General features: G+C 42.9%; 1 protein-coding gene across 1 annotated transcript in view; it reads left to right on the top strand.

Moving 5' to 3' along the window:
- The first annotated feature begins 4594 nt into the window (after positions 1-4594).
- TREX1 (three prime repair exonuclease 1) overlaps positions 4595-7442 on the top strand; it is a 7203-nt gene continuing 4355 nt past the window's right edge. The window contains exon 1 of the mRNA XM_015417257.1: positions 4595-4712. The gene's annotated coding sequence lies outside the window, so the exon portion shown is untranslated. The remainder of the gene's footprint in view (positions 4713-7442) is intronic.

The raw sequence follows: 7442 nt of genomic DNA on the forward strand, positions 1-7442 counted from the left end.
TCTGAAAAGCTTTGTATTTTTGTGAAAAATAACTTTTTATGGCATTTGGAATGCTACTCTCTATTGATCACAAAGACTGTAGTCTGGTGCGCCTCTACCTAGGAGTAAGCCCCACTGAATAAAGTTGGGGTTAAGTAAATGTACATAGGATTGCATTGCAAATATTTATGAACTTGCTGTTCAGTCTGAACTATTTAATGTGTATTTTTACAGTGCATGTATGATTTAACAGAGAGTAGGCTTTTTAAACAAATATTTTAAACATAGATTTCATCGACCCACTTTTCAGAGTATTTGCATTTTTGAAAAAAAAAGGCTCGCATTCAAGCAGCATGGTACATATAATTGCAATATGCACATCAAAGTGGTTTGCAGACATTGAAACAACATGCACATAACATGGAAGATGCATCAGTTCTAACAACATCATGCCAAAGGAGGTGTAGGCGACCCCCATCGGATATGCTGACAGTAGTATGCCAGACCCGGGGCCAGATCTCTGCCCAGGCAACTGACAGCTCTGCTGGGGCACTCAGTGCAGGCAAAGTCAACACACTTGGTTTATGTCCATCATTGCCTCCCAGACCTGCACAGCCACCACAGAATCCAAGGTGAATTCCTGAGATGCTGGCAATGCTGCTGGAGCTTGGCTGCTACGAGTGTGTCTGACCAAATACAACCCTGATTCCACCCTCCCATTTGGTTTGCTGGGCACATCAGTATTTTTGCAGATAGATGATTGTGTTTTCCAGCACCTCAGGCCAAAGACGTTTTCCTATCCCTGTGCTAAAGGAAAATTGTATGTCTTGGAAGGAACACAAGTAATCTATTGTTTAGGTGATGAGTTTTCAAGTACATTCACTTGCCCTGTGTTGTCTTCCTTAACATTTCATACAATGACAGCTCCTTTCTCATCTTACTATGAAATATTGATATTTTTTTCTGGGTGTCAAATGTTTGGGGGTTACTGCGTGCAGGACTGACAGTAATTCCAGATAGCTGAATGAACTGAAAACTTTTGGTATAGTCTCTCTGTGAGCTTTATTTAGACAACATAAAGAATGTGTAGAGACAGGTCAGCATACAGTAGTGTTGTAGGAGCAAACAGAGAAGCTTATTTTGGCATTCATAGAGGAGGAATTATCCCAATGATGGGGAGATAGGAAGGTCTGCTCAGCGATATCTATTCTTTTGTTTAACACAAACCTGGTAACCTGTTGTTTATGCATCTTCCATAGGTTCAGAGCCTTTCCAGAGAAACATGAGGGGCATCTTGTATACATAGTATACCTCTGTGTTCTTAGCATTAGCACCCCACCATCTCCCATCACTCAAGGTGCTTTTTAAATGTCTGATAATGGAGATAATTTTAACTATAAAACACAGCTGAGCTGAGATAATGGCTCATGGTATAATGGAGGTTCTAAGGATTTCTAAATTGTTGTTGCTCATTACATTTTAATGACTCCAGCCCTATAGAAACCCCTCCAGCTTCTGCCTTTTTATCTCGGAAATTAAACTCATCATTTTAACATGCAGTGGTCTACCTCAGCGCCTCTTCTCTCCCCCCCCCCCGGTTCATTTTCTCCCTCCTCCTGTATTTACTCCAGAATCCTGGGATCTCCCTGGCGTGTGCTCCTTCGTGCAGGTCCTTCTGGGACCGGAGAAGCACCTGTTTTCCTTCAGCCTCTCATACTTCTTTGGAGACCCAAGTTTGGAAAGCCTTTTGTAAAAATATTCCTGTCTACTAAAACGAATGTATGTCATTCCTTTATCAATGGTTACTGGTGTATGTGTTTATGCAAGAATGATGTCGCTGTGTTTTTGAAGGAAAAAAGACAGAATGACTTAGATGTTTGCTCTGCTGTGCTATTACTATGTTTCATTTCTAATTTGAGCAGTAATTACTCTCAAATCACAGGAGGAAAACACAGAATTTTTAACGTGGGGACAGATTTTTGTAGTTTCTCCATTGCTGCTGTGGCCCTACACAACCAGGGCCCTTTTCAGTTTGTTTGTTTTTTAATCAACAGTTGAATCCAATAATAAAACAATCTGTGTATCAGGAGGAAATGGCTGCCATGGCAACAACAGAAGGGGAAATGGTTGCTGTGTGGGTGGGACTGGAAAAATCTGAACTTGTCAAGCCACAGATAGATTCCAGCCTAGTAGCACCGTAAAGACCGACAAGATTTGGGGGGTATGAGCTTTCGAAGATCAAAGCTCCCTTCATCAGCCCAAAGGTATCTGACCAAGGGAACTTTGACTCTTGAAATCTATACCCCCCCAAATCTTCTTTGTAAAGTGCTACTGGACTCGAATCCAGTTATTCTACTGTACACGAACAGGCATACCTTCTGAAACAGCCCAACCACAGAGTCCCCCAGGCTTTGCTGTGATCTTTCTCAAAATTTTAGAGCAAAGCAGGTTTGAGAAAGGCTGGAGAGAAAAGCTGGGGGAAACCTGGGCAGTGCATGAATGTACTATGACACTATAGGAAAGCAGGGAAGAAAAATAACACCAAAAACCGTATTTCAGCATTAGATCTGATGCAAATAACACACATGGAAACAGCCAGACCTATTGTCCAGTTGCGCATGACCACTTACCTCCAGTGGGTTTGATTTATAGATCTTTTGCACACATTACACACATGATTAATTCTCCTACTGATACCAGTGGCACAACAGTATTCAACTAAGAGCCAAACAAAGGAAAGCCACTTTTTAAAAAAAGAAAAAGATTTTATTAGTTTCATAGAAAGAGTCTACAAAGAAAAGAAATGAAAATATACAAAGAGCAGAATAGAAATACTACCGCATGGATACTATACTCTTACAACAGTGTTTGTTACATGTAATCTCTGAGTTGAAAAACTAGCTCTTTTTACCGTATGTGGTGGACTTGTGATGTTGTAAAGAAATATTGGATAGGGATACATGACATAGTACAAAAAATACTTAATATGAATATACCTTTCATACCAGAACTGTTTTTATTAAATACGATTCCACATACTTACAGTATACAGGATGTATATATGATTATACAAATTGTAACAACAGCCAGAATTTTATATGCAAAATATTGGAAGAAAGAAGAAACTCCATCAAAAGAAGAACTTATTTTCCAATTATTAGAGGCAGCAGAAATGGACAAACTAACCTTACAATTACATCAAAAACAAGGAAGTGGTTTTGAAATAAAATGGGCAAGTTTTTATAACTGGATACAAACTTATATTGGAGAACATAAACGATAAAATGTAACAAAACCTTATATTCAAAGCCTAGGAAAGCCACTTTTGAGTGAAGGGGGGAGGGGGGTAACCTGCAGCCAATACATGGAGGGAGACTAAGCTAAGCTCTGTTGTTGTTGTTCAGTCGCACAGTCGAGTCCGACTCTTCGCGACCCCATGGACAATCTCCCGCCAGGCTCTCCTGTCTTCCGCCGTCCTCCGAAGTTGGCAACCCACTCCAGTATTTTTGCCAAGAAAACCCCATGGACAGTATCAAAAGGCTAAAAGCTCTGTACCCTCCCTCTTTAATGGGCTGTATTTCACTGCCGAGATCTGTTGTAGCTTTAGGTTATGGCTCAGGCCGTGTGTGCCATGAAGCAAGGGGCCAGACACACTTGTTGCTGTGTCTGTGCTTCTGTGCAGAAGTAACCAAGAGAAGGCATGGACATGCAGCATTAGCAATGGAGTGTGTAGATGCTGTTCCCACTTGCTTCCATGCTGCTTCCACCTCATGGGTACATTCTCTTGCCTCCATGTGGAAGCAGCTTGTAACTGGATGGTGCACTGAAAGGTGATGGAACTTTATAAGCATTGTTCTGTGAAGGGCTTTAAATAGGTAAAACGAGTTTTGGCAAACCCTTCACTAAGCTGGGCATCTTCTTTCTTTTTCCCCTCTAGTTTTGTGCTAAACATGTTTTACCCGCATTAAAACAGCTAGATTCAGTAGCACCAACAACATTTTTGGGGTATAAGCTTTTGAGAGTCAAAGTGCTCCTGCACTCTAATCTAGCAATTCTACTACAGACCAATAGGGCTACTCCTCTGAAACTTTTAAAGTAATAGTTAATATATGGTACAGTGAAATTTCTCAAGAGTAAGTGGATCCATGTGTACCACAGACGTTGGGCTAGATGTTCTTTTGGTCTTGCAAGTCTAAGAGCTGGTTTATCATTTTAAGTCTGTTTTTTAGAATGAAGACCAAATTATTCCCCCCCCCCTCACTTCTAGGGTGTGTAATGGAAATGTAAAACTAGAGTAAAGTTTAAACACCAGAGATCTTAAATGTAACATTACAAAATTATGTCTCAATAGGATGACTAACCATGAAATCCTAAACAATTGCCCCCCTTTTGAAGTAAACTAAAGGTGCAACAAGATTTATTTTATGGTGCAATAAACTAAGATTATATCCACTGCAACTGAAAGTAGTGCGAAATCCTAGTATTTAGTCCCTGTTTGAGAGGCGGAATTGGGTTTAAGGAGAAGAGGAGATTGGATTTATACCCCGCCCTTCACTACCCAAAGGTGTCTAAGAGCGGCTTTAACTTTCGTTTTTATCCGGAAGTGGGAGAAGTTTCCAAGTGCCAGTTCAAAGACAACTAAGCTTTGATAGGTGCTCGACAGGAGCCAAGCTACCTCCTCTCTCAAAACTGCATTCGCCCACGCCACTGCCTCCAAGCTGAACTTTGCTCCAGTAAGTGTTTTGGTTTTTTAAAAAAACGAGGGCTTGCTTTAAAGGGGGGGGTGGGGGTGGAAGAGCGTGTACCAATTGCCTGCAGTTGTATTGCTGTTATTGAGACAATAACTGGGAATGGACAAATAGAAGGCAGCAGCTTTTTATAGGGTTGCCAGCTCTGGGTTGGGAAATACCTGTAGATTTGGGGGGTAGAGCTACAGGAGGGCAGAGTTTGGGGCATAATGCCAATGTCCAAATTCAAAAGCAACTGTTTTCTCCAGGAGAACTGTTCTCACCTGGAGATCAGTTGTAACAGCAGGAGATCTCCAGCCACCAACTGGAGGTTGGCAACCCTAGCCTCTCACATACCACCGCTTTGGGCTTTAGAGCATTTTCTTTGCGCCCAAAGAAAGGCGAGAGGGAGACAGCAGTTTGATTGCCAGATTGGGCGCATTATTTCCCATAAAGCAGCTCGCATGCGAGAGTCCCCAAGCGTCAGCCTTATTGTGCAAGCGTTTCCTCAAGGCTAACAGCCGACACCCCGCCCCATACCAATTTGGGTAAAAGAGGTTGACATGTCGGGGCATGTGCCTGTTCTCTGGCACTGAGGAGGCAGTGACGTCGCGCTTGGTTGGGCGGAGCTATGACTGTTCTCAGAGACGACTGGGTCCTAGATTCGAGCCCTGTCTCTGGCAGCCTAGCTGGCGGACCTTGAAAACCCCCCTCCCCTAGATTTCTTCATGAATTCAGATAAGAACGTTTAAACAAAGTTTAGGACAGAAGTTACTGGCTCGTTTTGAGGAGAGAGTGGGGAGGAGCTGTGGCTCAATGAAGAATCACCTGTTGCCTTGTTTGAGCCCACACAGACGACCATTTCTAATTATTATCATCATCATCATCATCATCATCATCATCATCATTATTATTATTATTACCATCATCATCATTTATTATTGCTACTGCTACTACATTTTTATCCTGCTCTTTCTCCAAGGGCTTCAGAGTGGCACACATGGATATCATCCCTCTTCGGTTGTGTAATCATGACCCTATGAAGTAGGCTGTTCTGAGGTCACTCAGTCAACTTCCTGGCAGTGTGGATTTGAATTGGGTCTCCCTAACCCTTGTCTGTCACCATTTAGTTAGACAATGTATGTGCCATAGTAACAATGCAATACAATCAGAAAAAACAACAGAAGAATGTCAATAATGAAAGCAAGCCGTAACAACTGCCTCTGGGGCATAAAAACAGCACAAAACATTGACTGCTACACTGGTTTACCACACATTCAACAACACTTCTGCATCCCCATGTTAAAATCCTCCTTTCTACATGACAGAATGATAGAAGTGAAGCGCCTTTTAGACAGTCATGCAGGCATGTGGGGATTGTTTTCCCTTGAGGCAGCTGCAGGTGGCTGGATGCTGCCTTGTGGGAAAATCAAGCAGGTCTTTCCTATAAAGTTGGCATTAGCATGTGTTGTTTCCCCCACACACTCATCCTCAAAGTGCAAGTTCTGTAGGAACCAGGCAGTCAGCTACCCACAAGGTTCTGTTATTTAACTGCCAGACATGTGAGATCCTCTCATGTGAAAGTAGATCCTGCACAACTAGATACCCAAACTGACCATGTACTAAGCCAGAGAGAAATCCCTCTGGCATTGTTTGGGCCTCTGTAGGGGTTTGTTAAGAATCTGAATGTGGGGAGTGCCGTTGTCACTTCCCAATACCTGCATCCTATGTAGACAGTTTGTCCTTGTGTTCTAGATACAGAAAACGTTTGAGTTTAATGTGGTTCAATACTGCTGCATCTCACACCATGGGATAAAGATATATTTGTCACACGTGGAAGCATAAATAGGGGGAGGAATCTGAATATAATTAATATAGAAGAGAAAAACTTGTGGAAGAAAATAGCCTTATTAGGTGGTACAGATTTTACACATGAAAGACGTTTTGTAAATATACATTCACAAATGGAGACCTGCAAGAAACTTGCGGGATGGTCATCTGATTCCTCATACCTTTGCTTCCTCCCCTCTACCCCTACCTGTCTCACACTCTTTCTCCCTTCTTGGGGTGGAGCCTCAGGACAGTGAGGCTTGGGGAAGCAAGCAGCCTCAGCAGGATATAATGCCATAGACTCAACCCTCCAAAGCAGCCATTATATCCAGGGGAACTGATCTCTGTCACCTGGACAACAGTTGTAATTCTGGCTGATCTCCAACCCTCACCCAGAGGCTGGCAATGTTAGTTCTCATGGAGGAAATGGCTGGTTTGGAGGGTGGAGTCTATGGCATTATACTGGTCTGAAGTTCCTCCCCTCCTCAAACCCCACCCTCTCCAGGCTCCACTCCTCAAATGTCCAGGAATTTCCCAACCTGGAGTTGGCAACCCTATTTCCTTTCCACCCAACAGCCAATCTACTTTTATCTGCTTTTATCTGTCTTCAGCTTTCCATCTCCACTCCCCTCCCCCACAGCCTCTACCTAGGAAAATTATATTCTTTCTCCACAGTGGGGACAAAAACAGCTTACATTATTCTCGCTTCCTTTTTATCTGCACAACAACCCTGTGAGGCTGGTTAGGCTGAAAGTATGTGACTGGTCCAAAATCACCCAGTCAGCTTCCACCACAAGATGGGGATCTGAACCTAGGTCTTGTAGACCCTACTCTGAAGCTTTAACTGCTGCACCGCACTGGCTTTCATAGGGTGGCTGCTGATGAACAGCAGCAAGCAGCTGGGCC

This window comes from Gekko japonicus, unplaced genomic scaffold (assembly GCF_001447785.1).
Source record: "Gekko japonicus isolate JY-2015 unplaced genomic scaffold, Gekko_japonicus_V1.1 scaffold1643, whole genome shotgun sequence".
In the NCBI taxonomy this organism is placed as follows: Eukaryota; Metazoa; Chordata; class Lepidosauria; order Squamata; family Gekkonidae; genus Gekko; species Gekko japonicus.